General features: G+C 35.1%; 1 protein-coding gene across 5 annotated transcripts in view; it reads left to right on the forward strand.

The window, feature by feature from the left end:
- The window catches only part of ZBTB20 (zinc finger and BTB domain containing 20), a 903,174-nt gene that overhangs the window by 228,244 nt on the left and 648,469 nt on the right, over positions 1-26,461 (forward strand). For all 5 annotated transcript variants that reach the window (XM_056109442.1, XM_056109441.1, XM_056109447.1 and 2 more), the window contains one exon: positions 7,751-7,792. The gene's annotated coding sequence lies outside the window, so the exon portion shown is untranslated. The remainder of the gene's footprint in view (positions 1-7,750; positions 7,793-26,461) is intronic.

A 26,461-nucleotide genomic window follows, 5' to 3' on the forward strand; every position in this document is an offset into this window, starting at 1 on the left:
TCTTCTGACTTGAAAATATTTTCTGTAAGATTACCTTCTTAAGTTATTTTCTTATTCCAGCCTTTACCTGAATATGATTTTCCAAGGGTGTCATCCCTGATCACCTGAAGCTAAAATGTAAACCCGATCCTTGCACTTATTTTTCTTTTTATTTTAGGACTTAAGAATTAAGAAGGCCCTCCCGTTGATCGTCGATTTGCTCGAGCGGGCCCAGTAATGTCTCCATTGGAGACTTTGTTGTTACTGTGTCTGGCATATCCAATACTCTCGGTAGCTTGCCGGGCTCTCCGAGAGGGGCGGAGGAATCGAACTCGGGTCGGCCATGTTGGCTGCTTGTAAGGCAAACGCCCTACCCGCTGTGCTATCGCTCCAGCCCCAAACTAGGAATCAAGCAGGCCCAGTAACGTCTCCATTGTGAGACTTCTTGTTACTGTGTTTGGCATATTGAATACTCTTGGTAGCTTGCCAGGCTCTCCCAGAGGGGCAGAGGAATTGAACCCGGCTCGGCCGGGCTGGCTGCATGCAAGGCAAACACCCTACCGCTGTGTTATCACTCCAGCCCACTTTTAGGACTTATTTACTTATTTACAAGTAAACAGCTTAATTTTAATAATTGTTTTATATACGTATATCAGAATCTTATAAGCATCATTCTGTTAATTTCAAGAATTAAGTTAAGTGAATCTTTAATATATATATATGTGTGTGCATATATGTGTGTGTATACACACACACACACACACACACTGCAGCACTGTATGTAGCAGCACTGACCTCCCATTGTTCATCGATTTGCTCGAGCGAGCACTAGTAAGGTCTCCATTGTGAGACCTGTTACTGTTTTTGGCATATTGAATACAACACGGTAGCTTCCCAGGCTCTGCCGTGTGGGCGGATACTCTCGGCAGCTTGCCAGACTCTCCGAGAGGAACGCAGGAATGGAACCTGGGTCGGCCGTGTGCAAGGCAAACGCTCTACCCTCTGTGCTATCGCTCCGGTTCTATATATAGAACTAACATAGTCGCGAGAGCAATGCACTGGCGACTATGTGCATATATAATGTTTAAGTGCTAATAATGGAAGGGAGGAATTTTGTCACAATATTTGCCTAACTTTTTCCCTTTTAGATGTTCATCCCCTTTTCTTTCCCAAGCATTTTATATCTTCTCTTTTCATTATTTTCATAAATTAATTGCACATTATATTTATTTTTTAAACTTTATTTAGTTTTGAGGTGATACCTCATGGTACTCAGGGGTTACTCTCCTGGCTTTGTGCTCAGGAATCACTCCTGGTGAGTTCTGGGGACCATGTGGGATAGAAGCTGAGGATTGAATTTAGGTCAGCCACATGAAAAATGCAAGGCAAACGCCTCACTTTCACTATCGCTCCAGCCTAGTTTTAAAAAACTTTGTTTTCACTGTAGTACTAATGCCACTGTTTTCTGCCTGCAGTGCTCCTACAGCTTTCTTTAATTCCTTAAAATGGATCATTATCTACAACTCTACGTACTTACTTTCTTGCTTGTTTTCAATTGTCTATGCATAGAAAAATAATAATCTCTACAGATAAGGATATTTTTCCATCAGTTTTGTTCTCTCTTTACTGTTTAGAAGAATAATTGTCATATAGAAAACACTTGACTTTATTTCATAAATGAACAAAATACTCGATGAGTGTATATTGCATTCTTGATCCTGAGCTGGTGGTGATAATATAAAGGAAAGAAGTATAATCAGTGCTATGCCCTCTATAATTATCATGCTTTTACAGAAAGTTGGAGGAAACAGACTATTGCAAAAACCTAGTTTATCATTGCCAGTGGACAGAGGCCAAATTAAACTTCAGCTCTTGATGAGCTTATTGGTACCAGGTGGGCATTCCTTGAGGCAAAATATGGAGTCATGGCCATTACTTTTGGTATGCAGTAGATGTAAGATATCATTTTTTTTCTTGGATAACATACCAAGGAATACTTGAATATTCTCCTGCATTCTATCTTACTTACGCTATACCCCAAACTGTATTACACAGAAAAAAAAACTGTATTACACTACTTACACAGAAAACAAAATTTTAATGAATGACCTGACATAAATTTAATGCAGTGAAAAAAAGGGAATAAAATTGAAGACATTATCAATGGACTTTTAAAATTTGAAGTTGCTCTTCAGTGCTGGCAGCCACTGTCTGATAAGCACAAAATGCACAAGAAGGTCCTGACTATATTCTACTATTTTCAGTCGTACCTATAGAGATAGTGCACATCCCCCAATATATATATACTCTATGAATAGTACATAGAGGAGATTATGGTGTTATTTTAGCATAGCAAATGATAAAGTATGTAGCTTTGTTTACGTAGGTGGATCTTTCAGTATGTGAAATCACATAAAGAATGTTAAAGATCTACTATGTGTTAAGTATGTCTGAGTTTTTCTCCTATTTATTGTAGTGATAATTATTTTGTTTTTAAAAAGGGAAGGCTAAAATTAATCATTTTAGTTAAAAAATTTCTATCATGTTCAGATTCTTTCCATTTCTAATTGCTATTACTCCTTTTCTACTATTCTGTCTCAAACTTATATTGTTTCTAAAACAATAACACCAAAAAGCCCACGGTTTTTTGTTTTCTTTTTTGTTTTAGAGTTCTTTTCTTCCACTGTTCCTTTTCTAAAACTGTTCTTGAGTTTTGAATCAAACTCTCTTGCTGCAGACACTGACTGTCCAGTGGAAAGGAACTAATTTGTTGTGAGTCTCTCTACTAAATACCACCCATTAAACTAGCAGCTGCTTTCATATATACAATTAATTACCTTTTAAAGCTATGTGTGAGATAAAATCCCCCCATTTAAAAGGAAATTAAGCTGAGTATTAGGGAGATTACGTAAATTCCCCTCAGTTACACACTAAGGTGGAATTTAATTTCAAAATTTGTAATTGACAGTGGTTGTTCTCATTTTGATTCCGTTGCTTCTCCTCCAGCCTACTAAGAATTGCCTTTGAGATTTTTCTGACTTGCTATCAATTGGGTACAATTTACAACAAAAGTGTACACACCACCGTAAGGCATCCATGTGCTAGAGAATATAGAAAAGACAATCGAGGAGGTACTTTTTACTTATCAAATTTTGCATTCCTTTTTCGTTCACAGCTTCTGTCTCAAACTTAAATATGTATGACAAATTGAGCATTTACTGTGTGCTAGGTAATATACTGGACCCATAATAAATTGTGCAAAACAAATTAATGTGCCTCTGTGGAGTGTGTGACCTAGTAGAGAAGAGAGAAAATAGACATAGTACCTAGTAAAGAAGAAAGAAAATAGACATATAACTAATAATGATGTGAATAATTCAGAATATCATAACTCCTACTAAATATAATAATTGAGAAATATCTCTAAGAGACAATAGAACTGGCCTTTCACAGAGTCTAGTGTTAAACCTAGATAAGTAAAAGGTAATCAAGTTAGAAAAAATGAGCAGTATTAACTTTTTTGACTCTATTTTGAAAAAACTTCCTTTTCTTCTTCATGATTCTGTTTAGTAAACAGCAGAAGTTGGGGTTCCTCCCCTTAAAAATACCTGATGATTAATGCCTACATTTTATAGTACCAATATAATAATGATAGCACACCCAACTCAGTAATAGATTTAGAGGTGAATACAAATTAAATTATTTTTGATTTAACGCAACATTTTCTGAAACATGGAGCCAATTAAAAATGTAAGGGTGGAGTGAAAGTACAGTGGGTAGGGTGAGAGCCTTGCACTCTGCTGACCCAGACGTGATCCCTGGCACCACATGTGGTCCTCTGATCGTCACCAGGAATGATCCCTGTGAGCAGAGAGAACCGTCAGGTGTACCCCAACAATTAAAATCAATCAATTAATCAATAAAAAGTAAAACATAAAGAACTTATGGTATTCCAAAGGAAGTTTAGTCACAGGGGCAATGTCTAAATTTACGTTCATGGCTCTTCTATGAAGCCATTTCCCCTGCAGACTCAGCCAAGATCATTTTCAGTTTCTTAAGTAAATGAACTATTACATTTATTAATGAATCAAGAGGCACCATTAGTAACGTTCTTCTGCCTTTGAAGGCCCAAACTGACGGTTTAGATCAACTTACTTTTACATCAAAACACAGAATTAAACCTATTCAATCTTCCTACATAGCACAAACTAGAAATATAAGGTATTAGAAAAATTCTTTATATAGAACCAAACATGGTTACAGGGAACACTCCAATGGACTGGTGCTAGTAGTAACTTCACCTGCACATGGCAAAATAATAGTGGGAATTATATAATCTATGTGGGCTTCAGCAATATTATTTAATAATTCTGAATTTGTATTGACCTCCAAATTAAAGTCAGGACTAGAACAATATCAATATACTTTCAGTTGTGTATTCTGAGTCCTAAAAGAGAAACAGACTATAATATTTTTGCTTCTGTTGGCAAGCCCTGCATGACATGTGAGCTCAGGTCATTTGTAGGTCTTAGAATACATTAAAAGGTGATGCTGCCCACATGTGATTGTAAAGGAGCCCACAACACCTTGGCCTATTTCCAGTTAAATAATTACAATCATTTTGTTCTTATTTTCCATTTACTGATTGTTTCCATTAAGTATGGAAAATTGGCCTTCATTTTTCACTTAGAAAAATGGGCATTATTGTTACACTTATTACTTAGATCTTACTGCCTCCTTTTCGGTAGTAGAAATTGTGCTTTATAAGTCAGAGTAGGGTTTCTTATTGTGGCAATTAATAGTGTGATAGAGTCTTGAATTCAGAGACTTCCTGTGAAGATCCAGCCTCTGACTGCTATTAGATGACTGCTCATGAAATACAGCGACATCTTTAATAAGATGTCTGCCTCTCTTTTGACTTTCTGTGTAAATTAGGCCCTAGGCATCAAACTTCTCTCCTTTTGTTCATACAGCTAGGATACTACCAATAACTTTAGTTTAGCAAGATTTACGATATTGTAGGCTCTGTGCTAATGTGTGTATAGGGATTCTGATCAGTATATAGACATGGGAAATGAGGCTCACACAAGGTCACACACTACAAGGGAGGAAATTAGAATTTTGTTCCCATCAGCAAAAGCTAATCACTTAACCACCATCCTTCTTCTTATAACTCTTTGGCTTCTTAGAACTCCGTGAGCCTCAGATCCACAGATCACTGATCACACGAATAGTTTCTCTCAGTGCTTGGCATTGCTTCACACAAGCTGACTCCATGAGCAAACCTCAGAACCATCTAGCTTCAGAAGGACAAACATATTATGGTTACAGGCCACACGAACTACTGTTGGAAGAAGTTAATCATTTTTATCTGCACAACAAACATATTTTCCCCTTCCCTCCCCATAATCACTACCACCGCCTTTGGTTGGTAGGAATTCCCTCAACCCTAATCTGTTAACTCCTCTTTCCTCCTCCTCCCCCACCTCCCCCGCCACCCCAAGTGATTTAAGAAGTGTCTGGCATGGTTATCAAGTAACTAATTTATTTTGGTTGCCAATAAATTACTGTAGCCTGTTAATAATTATGCGTATGTTTTATGTGGCCTTAGATAACCTGGAACAGTCTTACACATCTGGCACTGAGATTGGATAAATATTCCGTGATTCCCGGTATCCTATTATAATATTACCCATTAGTAAAATTAGATCACATATTGAAAACTTCTAAATTCTGAAAAAAAATAAGCTACTAGGACATTTTACAAGTGATGGTTACTCAGGTTTTGTGTTACCTAGTTTTTGCTCACTAATTTAAAAGGACAAAGTTGTTTTTTTTTTTACTTTAAAATACAGCAACTCTTTTACAAGTACTTTAAACTATATTATGTTTAAATCTTTCTGTGAGTTATATGTATGTACATTTTGTTTTGTTTTTCTGTGTAGTTTTTACACTCAAAAATTTTTAGTTTTCTATACCTTAATAGAAATACATATGTAAACATTTTTAGAATTCAAAAAGTTTTAGCTCTGTGAAGATAGATTGTGTTATAATTTAACTTTTTAGGACATCAAAATGCCAAATACCACACTTTGCATGTAATAGGCCCTCATCAAATATTATTGACTTGGTGAATAAATTAATCTGTAGTAGTTTGAACAGATTTGCAATCCTAAATTGTACTTGCCATCTTTTCACTGCATAATTAAAGAAGTTTTAAAATATGATTAAAAATGTGCTGTTGAATTGCTGGTGCAGACTCTAGAGCAGTGGTTCCGAGAGATCCAGGTTGTATGTCTCTGAGGAATTAGAGTTACGAGTTTCTCACTGCTGGTATACTCAACATATTTTACATGTAGCTCAGTTAATGTATTACACGTAAGCACGCTGGATTTGTTATTTATGTATAGCTCTGTAACACTTTATTTTTATCTGCCCTGTTTACTTACATACTCTCCTTATTATGAAAACAGTGTTTATTGTAGAGATTAATGATATATGAAACTTAAAAACAAATAGCCATAATCTAATTACACAGACAGAATTGTCACTATTTCTGGGTGTTTTTTCTTTACTTTTCTTATCCATAGAATTTTATAATGTTCAAATCATCAGAACACTATGTTTCTGTGATTCTACATTGCCAAAAGGTGCCTGGTGAATTGTTGCAAAATATTTTGTGGGCAATGCATTATTTTCCTTTCTGAAGTGACTTAGACATTTAATTTGCTCTTAGTTTTTTGTATGATAAAATATTTTTACACATATTTCCATGTTTTGGGTTTGTAAGATAGATACATTCCTAGAACTAAAATTAAGGAGTCAAATTTTGAACTTTTTATTTGTGGTACATAAAGATTTCAGAAAACGTGTAGCTGTACACATTCTTTTTAGGAGTGTCTGAAGATGATATTTCACCAAGCTGTCATCAAAACTGATTATTAACTCCACAAAGTTTAAACAAGTATTATCAAGAACTACTAATTTTAATATTTTACTGCCATATACTATGTTCAGGTTTTATTAATTTAACACTTCACTTTGCTTTCATAAAGCATTGTGAAATTATTTTAAAGGCCATGGTATTCTGGACAATATGTAATAGTTCCCAAATACATGCAACTGTTTTTCAGGGTCAGTTGTAAATTATGCATACTTTACTTCTGTTGGACCTACTTCATTGGCAGATATCTCAAAGTGAATTGGTTTGAAGCAATTTTATCTGGTTTGTCTTTAATATTCTCTCGTGTAGGATTAATCTCGTGTTGCTTTTGTAACTTGAAATTAATGAACATTCAAAGTTTATTTTTATTTATTTGTGCATTTTGTGGACAGTTCTGTAAATGTATTGTTCTTGCTTACTAATGTTATATCCAAATTGAGTGCAAATGAAACGGAGTGGTTTCCTTTTAGAGAGTAGCAGTCATATTTGTATTAGGAAGGCAATCATCTTGGAAGAATACCAAAAAAAAATCATTTTTAAGTGTTTGCTTCATTCTCTGGTGAAAGCATTTTGTTTGTGAGACTGTGGTGAGTTTAGTCCCTTGATGGTACTTGTTGTTGATAACATTGCTAAGGATTCTGTGTCTGTATTCATACACATTTAAGGTGATCTAAAATATACTGTGGGGAAAATACAGATATAAAATATTTCACTTCTTCTAATATTTTAGTGTTTCTTCCTTTACTGTAGAAATCATATCTTCATAATTACTGGCTTCCTTTAGAAAAGTAATTTTTACTTACATGATGTATGTGTTTTTCTTTTCAGAATGCATGATAAATTGCAAGTCTGTGCCCAATAGCTGCACAGGTATGTATATGAATTACCTACAGTTATGTAATTCTATGTATTAACTGACAAATTACTACATTTTCTACGTTAAAATTTCTTATGGAATTCATCATGTGAAAATGTTAATTTTTGAGTACTATATAAATATTGACAGCTTCTCAAAGGATAGTGCATTCTATACATACTTCGAATTTTTCTCTTTTGTAAGAATCAGATAAACATTTCTAAGATTTGATGAAGCAGAATAATTTTAATTACAAAGCATTCATCTGGCAAAGAATATTAAAGAGTGTTTTCTGGAACTGTATTATTAAAGCTGCTGATAGGGGATCAAAGTATTGCAAACCACTGTTGTTGACATTATTTTCAAACTTTTTTTTTTTTTTAGTTTTTGCTGTTTTAGACTTTTCTGTGGTTGCTTTTGGTAAAGATGGGCTGCAGATGTACTGTCTGCTGTACTGTCTCAAGTAATAGAATGGGGAAAAAAATGTTTGCACCTGTTTAAAATCTCAACCATGCGGTGTTGTGGTTCCCGGGCAACAGGCAAGAATTCTCAAAAGCTTGGTTGCACCTGCTAGATTGTTGCTTGCAGCTGTGTCTTATGAGTGGGAGCACAGAGAAGCTTGTTAGTGGTTTGCTTATGCTTTTATGTATTTTGTGTATTCTGTATCTGAAAATTCTTACTTGATATAGATCTGGAGCTATTATGTTGGTTTGTTATAAAACACTGTTTGAGCTCCCAAATATTTTCTACAAAATCTTCATTCTGTTTATCAGATATTTTAGTGTCCTGACTTGTCCTAAATAATGTGTGTTTATGTGTGTATGTGTGTAAATAATGTGTATGTTACCTTCTCTAAAAGATGCTTGAGGAGAGTAGATGTCCCTTGATAGCTCAGCTGATAATAATTTTTGTCCTCGTGGAGACATTGTGTTTTTTGGCGCAATTTTACCATGTTGGCAAACCCATGATGTGAGCCTGGATATAGTTATTGATCCATTTAGCTGAACAGATTTGAAAGCATTTGGCTATTAGTGGACACATGGGGCACATTCAGAAAATATAAGGATATAGTCTAAGATTTTTTTCTTTTATTGTGCATGTGTCTGTTGTATTTGAGTGAGAAAGGGAAAAAGTGAAAAATAATCATCTTAGAAAAGGAACTACATTTCATACTTGGATCAAAAGACTATATAGTACTACCTTTTCACTTTTCAAATTATATTTACTTGGTATTTCTTTTGAAATGTTGATGTTATTTTTTGTTGATATCTCTATTTTTCCCTGAATATTTATAAATTTTAATGTAATCTATTATTGACTGTATCTTACACAGGCTAGGCAAAGTTCTAGAACTGCAAAAGAAGTCAATTTGGGCTGGAGAAATAGAATGGGGGTTATGACTTTTGCCTCGCACTCAATCAACCATGATTTGATCCTCTGCACCCAATATGGTCCTCCGAGCCTACCAAGAGTGATCCCTAAATGCAGAGCCAAAAGTAATCCCTGAGCAGTGCCAGATGTGATCCCCAAATAAATGAAAAACAAAACAAAACAAAAAAGGAAATTAATTTGAAAAATATTGAATTTAGTCACTAATTTTGTAATACCAATTTTACAATGTGAATACCTATTTAAATGACATACATTATTTACATTATGTCATAACTATCACGTATTTTTAAAGCCATCAGTATTTAGCAATAAATCAGTATTTATCTTAGCAACATATAACTGTTTAGAACTTGGCATCCCATCAATATTCAGTAATATAAAATTTACAGCTGGTATAAGTTTTTCTTTTATTGATCCATTCAAATATGTTTTTCAAAAATAAATCACCATCATATGAATTAAGTACTTTTGGAGTACAAAACAAAGCTAATAAGTAGGGTTGGTCCAAAGTTCTTTATTGCCAATTACTTAAATATAGGTGCTCAAAGTTTTTGAATGAATGCATATATGAATAAAACATTTCCGGAGCTACATTAGAAAGAGAGATGAATAATTATAGAAAATTTTTACTTGTTACAGATTTTGGATATTTCGTAATGGTTTTTAGTTATTATACCTCTAATTAGGCAAAGATGTCACTGACAAAATCCTTTCTAAAAATAAAATGAGTATACAAGAAACTATTTTGTTATAATTAATGTAAATACTCTTTGCTATTTGGCATGTACTCATTTTTGCTATATAAGAGAAAATGATGTCTCTACTGTACACAAAGACTTGAGGCATTCAATGCATATTACCTAGTACTTTGGAAATACTTTGTAACATAGTAAGCAAATCTGTGTTATAGTTTAATGTAGTGGGTTTTTTGAGCATCTTTGTGTTCTCTCTCTTTGCATGAGTGTGAACTTACCTCAGAAAACAAAAGTGAAAAGGGCGTTGACTTCCTTCCAACATTTTAATATCATATTATGAAATAACCTCTATTTTGCTACATAAGAGTATTGAAACTTTTCATTTCTCTCTCTCTCTCTCTCTCTCTCTCTATATATATATATATATACATGTTATTCACTAAACTGTGAATAAGAAGAGACAAAATGCAGATAGTCAAAATATGGCAGTTAATATTTACTTTACGTGGGCTTCTTAAGAGTTCTATTTTGTGTGGCAATCTAAACTTAAGAGGCTGCATAGAGAACCAGTTTCTATTGTATCCAAACTTCTTTAAGATTTTCATATTTTTGTGCATCAGATTGATCATTGGAATTGTATTTCATAGAAGAGCATTTTCTTTTTGCTTTTTGTTTCTGAAATTTTGTGGGGAGAGAGGGAAGGTAACACTGGCAGTGCTCAGTGTGTATTCCTGTTTCTGTGCTCAGAGATCTCTCCTAGTGGTGCTCAGTGGACCAAATGTGTCAAGGATGCAGGTATGAGGTGTTGAACTGAGGACGGCTGTGTGCAAATGTCTTACTGCCTATTTCTCTGGACCCTCTCGGAATAGTTTTTATTGAATCTTAAAAGGCCCTCCCGTTGATCGTCGATTTGCTCGAGCGGGCCCAGTAACGTCTCCATTGGAGACTTTGTTGTTACTGTGTCTGGCATATCGAATACTCTCGGTAGCTTGCCGGGCTCTCCGAGAGGGGCGGAGGAATCGAACTCGGGTTGGCCATGTTGGCCGCGTGTAAGGCGACCGCCCTACCCGCTGTGCTATCTCTCCAGCCGGTGGTTGAATTGAATCTTAATTTACACCATAATTAAGAGTCCACTGTCAAGGGCAGTATTGTCCAGAACTTTGGTGTGGTAGATTAAACTGTATATTCTGTTACATTATGGCAGTCTAGTGAAATTCTTAGTGCTTGACACATACAAATGCTCAATAAATTTTAATACTTTACTATTATTTCTATTGCCACCATCATTGATATCATAAATTATATAATTTATCACATCATATGATAAATTATCATAATTTAGATAATTACCATCTCTTTGCCTGAAAGCAGGGTTCTGACCTAGGTGGATATTATTACCTTTTTTTTAATCTTAAAACATTCTATCCAAATTGCACCTCATTTCAGGGCTTTCAAAGAGATGATAGTTATAATGCATTGATAGAACTTTAAGGGACCTTATTGCTGATCTGTTTACTTTATCCATAGTGATGAAACAAACTCAGAAAAGTTCATGTACTTCTCAGAGTTTTGCATCTGGTGAGGCAGAGATACTAGATGTCAGTTCTTTGTCTAATATGAAATATCTTGTATGGAAAAATATTATTTTTTTAATCTAACCAGTGATTGTAATGTTGATTGCTTATCTCCAGGAAGTAAATGGACTATGTCAAGTTGCTGGAGTACTCACCACAAAACAGGCTGTCATCATACTCAATCTAGAATGCTTTCAAGTATTCTTATAATAGGATTAATTTAAGAGAAATTGATTGAAGCATTTAGTTTGTGTCTGTGGATAGCATTGTTATTTTCATAAGAATAAACATGTTTTGCAAGATATCTACTATCTATGTCAGTTTAGATGATTTATAGGAGCCTATTAGCATCTTACATAAATTAGAATCTGGAAATCTAGTGGTGCTTCTATAATATCTAGATTCATCTCTCGTCTGAGCTCATATTTCCTCCATAGTTCAAATAGCTGAATCTTAAAATGACTAATTTCACAAGTTGGTACCTATGTAGCATACTTGACCGAGGTTTCATTTTTTTATAACTCAGTTTCAGGTCTTCTTATTTATGATACAGAAGTAGTAATATCTAACTTTTAGATGGTAAATGCAAAGATTAAAACACACAGTAGTATACAAGATACTTTAGTACCCAACTTCCAATGTTCATATTTGCTTTTGTTAACATATAAATGTTAGTAAAACCTTAATATTCTGGAGGAAGCATGGGGCACTCCTGAAAATTACATAGGATTGTAAACAAATAGGAAGTGAATAAATTTTAATTCAAAAATAATTTTTAAAAAAGCTATATCTTTGAAGATAGTGACAAGATCTTAATTTCTATACATGCTATATTTCTGGAGAATGTTAGAACTATTTCAAGAAAAATTTAAGATGAGGTTAGTCTCATTCACTCTAAGGATCGCTGGCTATGTAAATGTGTCTTGCAATGGAAAGACTGTTGATAAAACTCTTGACAATTATCATTTATCTTTTAAAAATCTATCACTTGCGAACAATTAAGAACCCATACTTTCTAATTTAGAAATGTAAAGTACATGTATCCTAGTAAGCTGAAGATGGTCTGTTGACAAAATTGTCACAATCTAAGCAGCTCCAGGTTTAGTGAACATAGGTCACAGTGAGTCAATGGTTATATAAGGTCTTATTAAGAAAGAAAAAGTGTGGTAAAATTACTCAGCCTCTCCCATACAAACTCCTTAACAGTATAAAATAATTTTAGTTTATGTTTATGATTTAATTCATATTTAATTAATTCATAGTTATTATTATCTTTAATGAAACTAGGTTAATCTTAATTGTAGTAAACTTTTTTGGTTAGGTTTTTTTGACCACATCATCTTGGAAATGTATCAGAAAAGAAAGGAAAAAAGTCACTGGATAATGCATAGGGTAGACAAAAGGAGAGAGAGAACAAAAGGGAATACCCTGCCACAGAGGCCGGGTAGGCTGGGGGGGCTGGGGGGTGGGAGGGATACTGGGACCCATGGTGGTGGAAAATGGGCACTGGTGGAGGGATGGGTGTTTGATCATTGTACAGCTGAAACCCAAGCACAAAAATTTGTTAATCTATAACTGTACCTCATGGTGTTTCACTAACAAAAATTACAAAAAAAAAAAAGGAAATGATGGAGAATGGTCACTGGTGGAGGGATGGGTACTGGATCATTGTATAACTGAACCCAAGCACAAAAATTTGTAAGTCTACAACTGTACCTCATGGTGTTTCACTAATAAAAATAAAAAAAAATACATAGGGTAGAACGTTACATAGCAGAGGTAGTAAGATTGATTTGAGTAATGTCAAGTTTACAGTTAGGCACTGATAAGTCAAGCATTGTTGAATAATAAAAATTGTGTTATCTTTATTGTGAATTTCTTTTCTAGAGTTTCCATAACAAACTCTCAAAAAATGGATAAAATACAATAGAAATTTGTTTTATCACAGGCCAGAAGTCTGAAAACAGGTTTCTCCAGGATGTCACGTGAGATCTGTTTCAAGCTGTTTTTCTTGACGCTTAGATGGCCATCTTTTCCTTGAGTTTGTTCACGTCATCTGCCCTCTTACCTGTTTTTGTCCAAATTTCTCGTTTTGATAATTACAAATAATGGCATAATCATGTTGGATTAAGGTTCTAATTATTTTTCTTGCCTCTCTAAAGGCCCTATATTGAGGTAATGTCACATTTTTTTTTATTTTTTTTTTAATGTCACATTTTTGAGTTACTAACTATTCGGGAGTTTAACCTCTCTTTTGGGGGCGGATAGATTCAGCTCATCAGAATTTGGTCACTGTCACTTAACTTTAGTGGCTCTTATAAGTTCTGATTTTTTTTTTTGCTACACTGCTCCGTGCTCAGGGTTTACTCCTGGCTCTGTGCTCAAGGAGCATTCCTAGCAGTGCTCAGGGGACACTATGTGGTGCTGGAGATCAAACCAGTGTTGGCTGCATGTAAGACAAGTGTCTTACTGTTGTATATTAACCTCTTCAGCCCGTACTGTTGTATATTAACCTCTTCTTATATGTTATATTTTAAAATCTATTAGTTGTTGTTTTTCCATTATAAATGTAAGGAAAAAATTAAACCGATAGTACATAAATGATCCCGTTTAGAATTTTGGGACAACAGTGACATCGATCAGGCAAAACCGTCAGTTGAATATGATGTGACCAAATTTGTTGTGGAAATGATATTTCCAAGATCAAGCAATGAGTAAATATTCAGTGCTCATTTTATTTTATTTTTTTTTAGCTTGACTCAGAACTTTATACTTTATTTATAGTTCTGATGATTTTTAAATTTTTTTTACTATTTTTTTTTATTAGTGAAACACCATGAGGTACAGTTATAGGCTTACAAATTTTGTGCTTGGATTTCAGTTATACAATGATCAAGTGCCCATCCCTCCACCAGTGCCCATTATCCATCACCACAGGTCCCAGCATCCCTCCCCCCCCCGCCCCCCCCGTCCCATCCTGCCTCTGTGGCAGGGTATTATCCCTTGTTCTCTCTCTCTTCTTTTGGGTACTGTGTTTTGCAAGAGAGGCATTGAGTGGCAATCATGTTTGGTCTATAGACTACTTTTAACATGCTTCTCCCACCCTGGGAGGGTCCTCACAACACCCTTCATTTGGTGCTCTCTTCTCTATCTGAGCTCAGTGCTCATTTTAAACCCCAAATTCCATGTTACCTTTGTAATGGATGAGCTTCATAACAAATCAGCCCAAAGTCAGAAAGATACGTTGAACATTGAAGGCTCTTACTTTTATTTTATCTTATGGATTGTCTCAGAAGATATTTTATTCATCCGAAGCTGCATTATGTTGCCATATAAATGTCCAAAATAGACTGCCTCTATCTACATTTCTAGGTTTCCATTGATAAAACTTTGATGTTTTCATATATTAGCTCTTCTATACCTGATGATGACTTTTGACAGAATACATCCCGAGTGGAGATTGCATGGGTTGAGTCTGGCCCTAGTTTTTGTGAATGGCCCTGAGATCCGTGTCCCTCCCTGCGTATAACTTCTCAGGAAGTCTTTGCCCTCCTTTTCTCTCTTTTCTTTCAAGAACATTAAACCGAACTAGACCTGAGCAGTGGCAAAAATAAGGAAGAATCCTGCGTATGAAAGCCAAATTCCTATAAATGTCGACTCTAAGCCTGCTTCAGTCTGTCTTACTCATTCGCACTAGAGGGAAAGAGGCATTCTGTATCTTGCTTATATTTACAAAATTGTGAATGAATCCATTGGCTTCTTACTTTAAAGTTTCAAAGCAGAACTTGTTCATGACCCAATTCCAGTCATAATTCTCTCAAATAACCCTTGTACTCATTTATAAGAATTTTTTCACCCACTGTCTATTTAGCCTGGTTTAAAATTTTTATATATGTACTTTTAAAAAATTGATTAGCTGGAGAGCTGCCCAGTCCTCTGTGCTGTATAATAAGGATTTAAAAACTGCACACTGAATTCTGTATAGTGTAATTAAAACTGACCCACATTTGGACCTGAGTACACCAGGACTTAGCCAAACTTGCCATGAGCTGAGTTCTGGTGGCAGATGGGAACTAATGAGGACACACTTCACTCCAGAATTTCCCAGCTGCTTGGCCCCTTTTTGTACAAACAAGGTTTGGAGCGAAGTCCTGATCCCAAGAGCATGTTCTGTAAATGTGCTATACTCAATGATTTGAGAAACATTTTCACAAAATCAGGCTGTTTCAAGGTATCCTTAAAACCTTAACCACTGTCAGTTTTTAAATATGAAAATCCACTGGACCTCGGTCCTCTCTGCAACCAATATTTAGTTTCCAAGAGAATGAAAATAACATTTTCCCCCAGTGCCTGGGTGGGAAATCCAAACCTGAAAATTCTCCGGTGGTTGTCTCAGGATGGACTGGGGTCTCCTTACAACCTATGGGTCTCTTCAACTGGTTTGATGTCCTGGGACTATTCAGGCAGATGTAATTGAATCAGTTTGAAGCAGCTGTAGCTGGCATGTGGTTTCTCAGATTGCTAGCACCTGCTTGTTTTTTGCAACTCACTAGAGTGAGAGAAGTGCCAAGACCAGCATTGGTCTTGGAGCAGAGAAAGCACTTCAGATCCTATATTCCCTCATCCTTCTAATCTAGGCACATCATCACTAGTGCCGGGATTAATAAAACCCTTTTTCATGATGATGTTGGAGGTATCCTTTTCTTCTCATTCTTCTCAGTTTTGAGATCTGACAGAACAGACCACACTAGTCCAAAAAATAAGGGATTGTAATGGTGATCAGGTGGCTTTGGGGCTCTCTTATCATTAGACAACTGGGTAGCCTGTGGTTTGCAGAATCATTTAAATGAACACACCAAATGCGTTTGCTGTTCCAGCACAGTCTTGTTGGCACAGAGAATGAGTAGTTAATGTATAACAAACTGTGAGCTGTTATGGAATATGATAAATACATTTGCTTAGCAGGACAGAGAATGTAAAATGGAACTATTTCTCTCTGTAACTCTCAACTAACCAACACATTTCTTCAACACTTTTTTTGTGCAAGAAGATAGTCAACCAAAAAAGTAATAAAAATCTGGGACATTACAAATATATATACATATATTTTTAAAATATATACATTTGGAATTCATAGAAGTATGTTAAACTCAATTTAAAATACTTGCTTACATTATGCTCTCTTCATTTCAGTATATTATTTGGTAGGCATATGTTTAATACTTAAGTATTACCAAATTCCTAATGTTTCATTTGAACTTGGAGGTGAATAAAATGCATTTACTTAAATTTTATGGTTTCTTTTACCAGGTTCCCCGAGTCGTATTGAATATTTCTTATCTTTTAAGACTCTAGGAATAAATTTGAGTTTATGAAAAAAAGTAATGAATGAATTGCAAAATATGAAATTTGAATATCATCAGCAGATGTCTATTTGGCAAGATGTGGCTAGCTATAGAGACATAGTTATACCTAGCCCCTGACCACAGGAATCTTGTAATCTATTTGAAGAAATATAAAATAATTTTAAAAATAAAAGAGGTCACTCAATATTAAATACATATTTTTGATTCAGTGTCAGACACATTTTACAAGAGTTTTTTTTTTTTAATATGTCATCATTGTTAAATCAGTGCTCTTAACCCGATGTTCCTCTTTTCTTTTTCAGTGCTAATGAAGGACATCAATGTTTTCTTAGTCACTAAATCAGAACTTGAAATTCTTCCTAATAAAATATTTGAGATCAGAATTCTTCTGTATTTTAGACCTTTGGACTGTAACTCGTACATGTCCAATGACTGGCACTTATAAAAGGTGGTAGACTAGTAGTTTTTCAGCCTTTCTACACCTGCAGACCACAGTGATCTGGTCCACAGACCAGTGATTGACGTATGCTACATTATTATTATTATTATTATTATTATTTAAGTAGTAATAATGATAATAACTTCTTTTAATGTAAGTTTTCATAAACAGCATTAATTAAATTTATTATTTTATTTTATTTTTATTAGGGGACTATTATTTTTACAACACTACACCTCATCATCATGTACACTTCTCTCCTCTAAGGACCCCTGAACCTCTCCCTTTGATCCCTCTCTCCTACCAACACCGTTGTGTGGATCAGTTCTGTTGTATTGACATTGTCCACAACCCCATTTTTAATCTTGCTGTGTATCTTTAAATCCTACATATTAGAAAGATCATTCTGTAACAGTCCCTTTCCTTCTGACTTCATTTAGCAAGATATCTTCTAATCCCGTCATGTTGCTGTAAATTTTATACTATTGTTGTTTCTTAGAGGTACATAGTTTTCCAGTGTACATACAGCACAGTGTCCTGATCTGTTCATCTTTAATTGGGTATTTGGGCTGTTTTCATATCTTGGCTTTTGTACCAAGTGCAGCATTGAAGGTATATGTACATATATCTTTCTGAATAAATGTTTTTGTATTTGATGGATAGATAGCAAGAAGTAATTGTTTCCAGACATTTCATATGTGCCCTGCCCTGAGATATATCATTGTCCTTTGAATTGAATGATGATGAATACTTTTTTATATGTTTTTTGGGCATCCATATGTCTTTTTCGGGAAAGTGTAAAAGACATTACTTTAGACAATCATTGCCAATTGATAGAAGTTAAGCATAAGATGAAACTCATTTGCCAAAGCTATAATAGTCAACTCTTATAGGGCAACAAGAAACACTTGAGCTAGATTTTGATAAAGCATCAAAGACAGTTCTTAAAGAACTAAAAAGGTGAAACTCAACAGTTTTAAAGTCAAAGAGTAATACAAATGAGTTGTTTGAAATTAAGCGGTAAAAGGTAATAAACGAATCTTAATTATAAATATATATTTTGTAGTTATTGGTTTAATGTTTTTTTCTTCTGTATTGGCTGGAGCAATAACACAGCGGGTAGGGTGTTTGCCTTGCATGGAGCCGACCCAGGTTCGATTCCTCTGCCCCTCTCGGAGAGCCTGGCAAGCTACTGAGAGTATCCCGCCTGAACAGTAGGGCCTGGCAAGCTCCACGTGGCGTATTCGATATGCCTAAAACAGTAACAACAAGTCTCAAGACGGAGCCGTTATTGGTGCCTGCTTGAGCAAATCCATGAACAATGGGAAGACAGTGCTACAGTGCTATTGTTAATTATATCTTTTAAAGAACCCCTTGAGAGAGAAATTTACCATCTGAATTAACAATCTGAATCCCTGCTATATGGATTAAATCTTACAAATATTTTGTAGGTTATTATCCTTTTAATTCATAGCATGCAATTCCTCAGATAGTTTCAGGAGTACCTTACCATTATTCAAGATTCTTTATTAAAGAGTTTTAGGGACTTACCTTGCATGTGCTTGACCCCTTTTCAGTCGTCCTTGCTAGAGGAGTGTTCCCCATATCACTTAGAACAAGGAATAAGCACTGAGCAGAGCCAGGTGTGGTTACCTCCCCTTGGAAAAATTAACAATCAAAGGGTTGACATGTATTTTTCTCTTTTAGTCAACTATCTTTTAATTTTGGTAATAGTTTCTTTTGCAGTATAGGAGCATTTTGCTTTGCTGTCATTGCTTTTGTTTATTTTCTCTTTTGTTTCTCATGTCATTGGCATAGAATCATTGAACACATCACTGATATCAACATCAATGGGTGTTTTCTTTACTGTCCTATGATTTATTGTATGGATTTCAGTTTAATATTGATGTTTTTAGTTCATTTCAAGTTAACTTTTGGGCAGGGTGTGAGATAGTAGCCCAATTTCATGCTTTTTGTCATGTGGATTACCAGTTTTATAAATACTGTTTGTTGAAAAGTCTTTGCTTTCTTCAATATATGTATTCTTGGCTCCTTTGTCATAGATTAACCTCCATGTGCCTAAGGGTTTATTTATAGGCTTTCAATTCTTTCCTATTTGTCAGAATGTCACTTTTATTTCTTTAGTACAATCTGATTGTTATAGACTTATACTTTAAAGATAGAGAACATTATGACCCACTCTATTTCCATAGAGATACTTTGGATAATAAAGCAATTTTGTGTTTACATACAAATTTTAGTGATGCTTTTCTATGTCCTGAAATAATGCCATTGGGATTTTGATAAGAACTACATTTATTCTATAAAATGGTTTTGACAGGAAAGTTAGCTTTCACAATAATAGTTATGTCAGTGAATATGGAATGTTTTTCATTTACTTTTTATTTTTCTATTAATTTTTACAATGATTTGTAATTCGAATTTATGTTTGTTACTTTCTTTGATAATTGGTTTCTAGGTACTTCTTTCTCGATACAATTGTAAAATGGATTTTTTTTAGTAAGGTGGTCATACACTGCAGTAATCAAATCCAATGACTTTAGCTGTATCGTTCCAATGACTTGGTTGTATCTCTGCTATGTTTCTCTTTATTCCACGTCTGAGAGAAGTCTTTATTTTATTTATTCATTGTGGAGGTGGGGAAACCTACACATACATCGATGATTAAAGCTAAACTGAAATTCAATAAAATATTAAATCAGTGATAAGCTAAACATTTTGTTTCAAAAAATTACTATTGTAGGTTATGAAATAAAAAATGCTGATTAATTCTGTGCTAACCCATTTTTAAATTAACAAAATCAACAAATACACAAATTAATGAGTGAAGATATGATAAATAAGAAAAAGTTCAAAGAAAAATCTAAAAATAACTTTAATACCATAGTGAAGGGTCAGAGAAATAGTTAAGCATGTAAGGAATTTGCCTTGCACCATTCTCATTGGGTTTCAGTTCCCAACATTTCATACTGGTCCCTGAATTGGTCAGGAGTGATATGACATTTATGGAAAGCAACATGGAGGTTAGTTAAAAACACAGGAATTGAACTCTCATCTGATTCAGCAATACCTTTCTTGGCATCAATCTCCAAAACACAAAATCATTAATTCCAAAGGATGTTTGCACACCTATGTTCATCACTACTTTTAGTACAATTGGCATGATATGGAAACACCACAAATGCCCAACTACAGATAAATGGTCAAGAAGTATATATACACAGTGGAGTACTGTGCAACTCTAAAAAGAACCTGCAGCAACATGGTTGTAACGAGAGAATTTTATACTGAGTGAAGTCCAGAATGAAAGGAACAGATATAGAATAATCACTCTCATATGGGACTAAAAGGTGCCACCGAGAAAGCAATAAAGATCATAATAGGGAAACTGATGCACACAACTGATTTGGTGGTGGGAAATTGAGAGGGAAGAGGACTGGGTTCTCTGTGGGATAGAGATGGGTGCAATGGTGATGGACGTGGTGTTGAAATTACATTCATGAGAAACCATGGTTTAAAATTTTTTAAAATGAGTGATCATTGAGTGCAGAGCCAAGGACTAAGCCCCGATCAAAACTGGGTATGCCTCAAACCCAAAATAAACAAACAAACAAAAAAAACACCACAATGGGTCAGAGCAGTAGTATAGCAGGGAAGATGCATGCTTTGCACATGACTGATCTGGGTTCAATCTTTTGCATCCCATATAGTTTTCCCAATCTGCCAGGAGTGATTCCTGAGTGCAGAACTATGAGTAACACCTGAGCACCACAAGATGGGAACCCTACACCCCCCCACAACAACAAAAATATACCACAGTGCTCGGTTTTATGTTTATAGCTTAGATGAGCATACACTTATAATTAAAACTATCAGATACTACTTTTAAAAATCTCCTATCCAAGTAACAAGTATATTAAGTCACAGTGGAAGAAAGATCCATGGTTATACTTTGGTCTCAGAAACCATAAATTAAAACTCTATTGAGTACATCTGTAACTCGTCAGCATAGCATGAGGGAATATTACAACCTTTTAACTTTCATTTTTCTTCTTTTTTATTTATTAAAGAACTGTGATACAAAGTTATCCATAGTTACACTTTGGGCATGCAGTATTTCTGCACCATTCCCGCCACCAGTATTTCGATATTCCCTCGCCAACCCTAAGTCTCGTCTCGTCCCTGACTGTCAACTTAACAGGTGCATTGCGAAGTTGCAGTGGTTGCAGCTTAGATCTCATGTTTTCATTTTTGTTGAATCAGTGTTTGGGATATATGGCTATCCCCCTCACTCATATCACTGGTATAACTGAAGCCCTGATACCTGTTCACCCATGCTTCCCATTCGCTTTCCCTCCCCCCTCCCACATTTATTTCTTTCCTTCTCTGTCATTCTCCTCTTTAACACCAGGATCAAGGGAGATCTAGGCATTCCCATTTTACTATAGCCATTCCCTCAACCAGTATTCACTATACCAGAGATACGCAAAATCATCCTGTGTTTTTCTTTCTCTGACTTCACTCAACATGTTATCTTCCAGTTTCAACCACGTTGCAGCAAATTGCATGATTCATCCTTCCTGAAGCTGCATAGTATTCCATTCTGTCTATACATCACATCTTCATAATCCATTCATCTGTTGTTCGGCCTCTAGGTTGATTCCATGCAGTACTGAGTACTGCAAAGAATGATGGTGTGCATGTGTCCTTTTGAGATCATGTTTTGTTATGTGCTGGGTATACATGTCCAAAAGTGGAATTGCTCAGTTATATGGCAGTTCATTTCTAAGTTTACTAAGATCTCTTCATACTATTTCCCACAGGGGTTGTACCAGACAACATTCCCACCGGCAGTGGATCTGAGTTCCTTTTTTACTGCATCCCTGCTAACACAAACTGCTTCTACTATTTTGGACTGTGCTGTTGTGGTATTTCTTTGTCCTCTTGATTTGAATTTTTCTGATGATAAGTGATGCTAAGCATGTTCCATGTGCCTGCTCACCATCCCCCTATCTTCCTCTGATAGGTGTCTTTCATTTCCTCTCCCCATTTTTAATAGCATTTTTGAATTTTTTATTGATCTCGTGAGTACTATATATATTCTGGATATCAAAACTTTATCCAATATGTTGATTGAAAATATTTTTTTTCATTTAGGTAGCTGTGTTTTATTTTTAGCCTGTGCTTCTTTTTTCCATGCAGAAGCTCTTTCTTTAAGTTTATGTAGTTCCATTTGTTTAGTTTTTATTGTCTTGTTTTTGCCAGTGGTATAGGATCATACCTTTGAGGTCTGAATCTTGAAGTGCTATGCCTATATTATCCTCATTGTACTTTATAATCTCTGGTTGGATCTCAAGGTTTTTTTATCCACTTTAAAACGACTTTTTGTGTGAATTTTAAGATAAGGATTCAGGTTTAATTTGTTACACATAGTAATCCAGTTTTCCCAGCACCATTTGTTGAAGAGGCTAACTTTACTGTTTCATGTTCTGAACTTCCTTATCGAAAATTAACTGCCCATATATTCAGGGTTTTGTCATAGCGGTATATGATTCTTGCCCATTAATCAGAAGGTTTAAATTTATACCAGTACCATTTTATACCAGTTTTGTCACTATATCTTTATAATACAGTCCGAATTAGGTAATAATTTTCTCATTTTTCAGTATGGGTTTGGTTATTATGGTATTTTATGATTCCATACAAACTTTATTATTGACTTTTCTAGGACCAGGGGTGGTTCCTGAGTGCAGAGCCAGGAGTAATCCCTAATTATTACCAGTTCTGGAAACCCCTTGCCCCCTCAAAAAATGACAACGACAAAATACCACAGCGCTTAATTTCCTGTTTGTAACTTCCTGAATTTCGATGGGCACTGCATTGAATCTATGTAGTAACTTTGGCAGGAAGGTCATTATAATAATGTTTTGACTCTTCCAATTGATGAACCTGAGATTTTTTTTCCATTTCCTAAGGTCTTCTATCTCTTCCTTAAGTGATTTAAAGTTATCATGGAATAGATCTACATCTTTTGTTAAGCTGATTTCTACATGATTGATTTTTGGGGGGCACTATTTTAAATTGGAAGGGCTTCTTAATCACTTTCTCTCTGGTTCATTCTTTGTATATAAGAATTTGACTGATTTTTGTGTATTGACTTTGTAACTGGCCACTTTGCTGCATTGTTTTTCTAGGATCTCAGAGGGAATTCTTTCAGTGTTTTACCATTAAGGATGATACTGGTTATAGGATTATTATCAATTGCCATTATTATCTTGAGAAAAGTTCCTTCCACCCCTATTTGTTGAGTATTATAATTATTATTATGAATGGATGATGGTTCTTGTCAAAGGTTCCCTCTGCACTAATTTATTATGATCATATGATTTTTATATTTCCTTTTATTAGTGTTGTGTATATTATATTAATGTGTTTGTGTGTGTTGAACCATCCTTGCATCCCTGGGCCGAATCCCACTTTCAGGGTGTTTCATTCTTTTGATCCGTTGTTGGATTTAGTTAGCTAGGGTTTTGTTAAGGAATTTTGTATTGCATTCATCGGGGAGATTGGTCTGAAATTTACTTTTCTGGCATTATCTCTCTGCTTTGGGTGTTAGTGTAATTTTAATTTCCTCTGCTTTGGGTGTTAGTGTAATTTTAATTTCAAAGAATTTGTTAGGAATGATGACTGTGTCTTTAATATTTTGGAAAACTTAAGGAGTCTAGGCAGAAATTTATTTTGAATGTTTGTTGTAACTCACCAATGAACCCATCTGGACTGGAACTTTTGTTCTTGGTGAGATTTTTAATTAGTTTCAATTGCCTTACTTTTCATTTTGGCCCATTTAGCCTTTCTACTTCCTCCTCATTCAGCTTTTGGAGGCTATATGATTGTATGAATCTATCTATTTCTTCCAGGTTCTCTAGCTTAAGAGCATAAAGTTGTTCATGGTAACCTCTCATTGTATTTGGATTTCTGAAGGATCTTTTGTAATTTCTCCTCTTTCATCTCTGATCTGATTCATTTGAACATTTTTCCCTCATGAGTCTAGCTAAAGATTTAGCTATCTAGTTTATTTTTTCAAAGAATCAGCTCCTGGTACCAGCAATTCTTTGAAGAAGATTCTTTGAATTACTTTTCTGGTTTCTATATTGTTGGTTTTTGCTCAAGTTTTTATCCCCCCCCCCCCCCCCACACACACACCTTCTGTTACATTTGCAATTTGTTTGTTGTTTCTTCTACAGATTTTTGAGATACATGTTTAGGTTGTTGATTTGGGCTTTTCCTTCTTTCTTAATGTAGGCCTGAATTGCTGTGAATTTCCCTGTTAGTACCACTTTTGATATATCCCATAGACTCTGGTAGCTTGTCTTCATTTGTATTAGTTTCAGTGAATCTTTTTATTTTTTCCTTAATTTTCTTCTTGATTCAGCTCTTGTTTAGCAATGTTTTGTTCAGCTCCCAAGTGTCAGAAGTTTCCCTCTTTCTGTGATTAATTCCTACTTTTATGGCATTGTGGTTTGAGAAGGTAGTTTGTATAATTTCTGTATTTGTAATTTAGTGTATGTTTGAATTGTTCCTAACATGTGATATATCCTTGAGAGTGTCCTGTTTACGTTAGAGAAGAATGTTGGGTTTTGTAGGGTTGTAGAGCCCTGTGCATGTCCAACAATTGCAGTTCTTTCAGCTCATTTAAGTCTCTTGTCTCTTTACTGATATTCTGTATAGTTCATCTGTCTAGTGGGGAAAGTGGAGTGTTGAAGTCTTTCACTACTACTATTGAGATTCTGCTTATGTGTTTCTTTATGTTTGTGGACAAAATCTTTATGAACTTCGCTGAGACTTCATTTGGTGTGCACATGGAGATGATAGTATTTCTTGATCTGTTGTTCCCTTGATCAATAAATAGTGTCCACCATTGTCTCTAATTGCTTTCTTTATATTGAATAAAATTTGGTCTGATACAAATATAATTATCCCAGCTATTTTTTTTTGACTTTCAGGGGATTGTCTGACTGTTTTCCATACTTTCACTCTAAGTCTTTATTTATCCTGAAAGTTTAGCTGTGATTCCTATAGGCAGCACGTTAAAGCCTGGCAAGTTACCCGTGACATATTCGATATGCCAAACACAGTAACAACAAGTGTCACAATGGAGACGTTACTCGGTCCACTGGAGCAAATCGATGAACAATGGGAGGACAGTGCTACAGTGCTCAATCCTATAGGCAGCCAGTGGATGGATTTTCTTTCCTGATCCTCCAGCTACTCTGTGCCTTTATATAGGAGCATGCAGTCCATTGGCCTTCAGAGAAACATAAACGGCTGTGTTTTCATGTGTGTGTGTGTGTGTGTGTGTGTGTGTGTGTGTCCGTGTCTGTGTGTGAGTGTGTTCTAGTTGATTTTTCTAGTCACTTTTAGTAATTCTTGGAGTGTTGGTTTAGTTGTTGCAAATGCTGCCACGTCTTTTTTTGTCTGAAGAGGTTCTTATCCCTCACCCAAGTCTCACTGGTGGTAGACTCTCTACGAGGGTAATAGATTCTAGGTTCGAAGTGTTCTTTTAGTCAATACTTTGAATATATCATTCTACTCTTTTCTAGCTTGTAAGATGTCACATGAATGGCCTGTTGCAATTCTTACATGGTTCCCTTATATCTTGCTGATTTAGTTAGTCTGTTTTTTTTCTTTTGATTTTACCATTTTGATTACTATAATATGTCTAGGCATTCTTTTGTTTGAATGTATTTTGTTTGGTATTCCTTGAATCCTCTTGAATCTGTGCGGGAGTATTTCTCAAGATCTCAGGTAAGTTTTGTTATTATTTCTTTTGGTCAAAAAATGACAGAAATAATAACAAAACTCTCCTTCCCATTTTCATTTTCCTTTCTTTCAGGTATTCCTATGATTCAAAGAGTCAATCTGTTGCTATTATCTATCAAGAATCTTTCCTTCTCTTCTATTTAAAAACTTTTTCTTGTCTTTTTTCACTTCCTTATTTGTAATGTCTAGTATTTTGTCTTCAATAACATCAATACAGGCCTCCGCATGTTGAATTCTGTTGCTGTGACCTGATATTGCATTTTTTAACTTCTTCAATTCCATTTGTATGGACTCGGATACCCTAAATTCATCTTTAAGCTGCTTGAAATTTCCTTCCAGTGATTGCTGTAGTTCCATGGCCTTTCTGTGGCATATT

This window comes from Sorex fumeus, unplaced genomic scaffold (genome assembly GCF_029834395.1).
Source record: "Sorex fumeus unplaced genomic scaffold, SorFum_2.1 ptg000265l, whole genome shotgun sequence".
NCBI lineage: Eukaryota > Metazoa > Chordata > Mammalia > Eulipotyphla > Soricidae > Sorex > Sorex fumeus.